The sequence below is a fragment of the Arachis ipaensis genome, chromosome B09, assembly GCF_000816755.2.
Source record: "Arachis ipaensis cultivar K30076 chromosome B09, Araip1.1, whole genome shotgun sequence".
Classification (NCBI taxonomy): domain Eukaryota; kingdom Viridiplantae; phylum Streptophyta; class Magnoliopsida; order Fabales; family Fabaceae; genus Arachis; species Arachis ipaensis.
This window is the reverse complement of record NC_029793.2, coordinates 128,312,165-128,313,108: the sequence shown is the minus strand read 5'-3', so window position 1 is coordinate 128,313,108 and position 944 is coordinate 128,312,165.

Sequence of the window (944 nt, the reverse complement as noted above, 5' to 3'; positions counted from 1 at the left end):
CCAAATTTCTTTTAATTAGTGGCCCAAATCTTTAATACTGGCCTAAAACTACTTGTCCAATGGGTCATTCCCTTGTCATTAGGCCATAGTTATCCAACATAGGCCGTCCAAGTTTGTTGAATTGAAAATCCGGTCATCCGGTTATCATTTAAATTGGTTAAACAATTAATCTCGTCAAATTTAGTCAAATTTAATAAAAAATAGTCAAAATCTTTTAAAATCGATCCGATCAAATCAGATAAAACTCAGTCAAACTAAAAACAATTAGATAAAACTCAGTCAAACTAAAAAAATATTTTCTATACATGATATTTTTCTATTAAATGTATTACACAGTTAAAAATATAAAAATTAAATAACTAAACACTTGTTTGTTTAATATATTAAAAATAAAAAAATATTTTTACAGTATAAATATTATCTATTATTTAGTCTTTGATATATTATTTTATTTTAGGGTAACATACCTCCATAAACCAAAGGGAGATGGATTTTACGTGAATCTCCCAAATCAAAATTTGTTTACGTGCATGTTTCAGAGTATATTTTTATATAAATCGAATTGATGGAACTCGATTTAGGCATACAAGTAGTAAATCGAATGGATGAAATTCGAATTACTAACTATGAGGGTAAATTGAATTGACAGGATTCGATTTTGTATGGATATAAGTTTGCTTCAAGATAAATCGACCCTACCAAATTCGATATAGCATGCATATACTTAGATACATGTAATTCGCAGCGATTAAATTCGATTTATGTGCAAAATACACGAATTCCATCAATCGAATCCATGAAATCCGATTTACTAAAGTTTACAAATTTTAGTATGTATAGGTTAGTAACGAGTACATTATAAATTTTTATAGTACTCATCATAACATCTTTTAAGCAACTTTTAAATTTTATAAGATTATTTATAATAATTAGAAAAAAGGGCT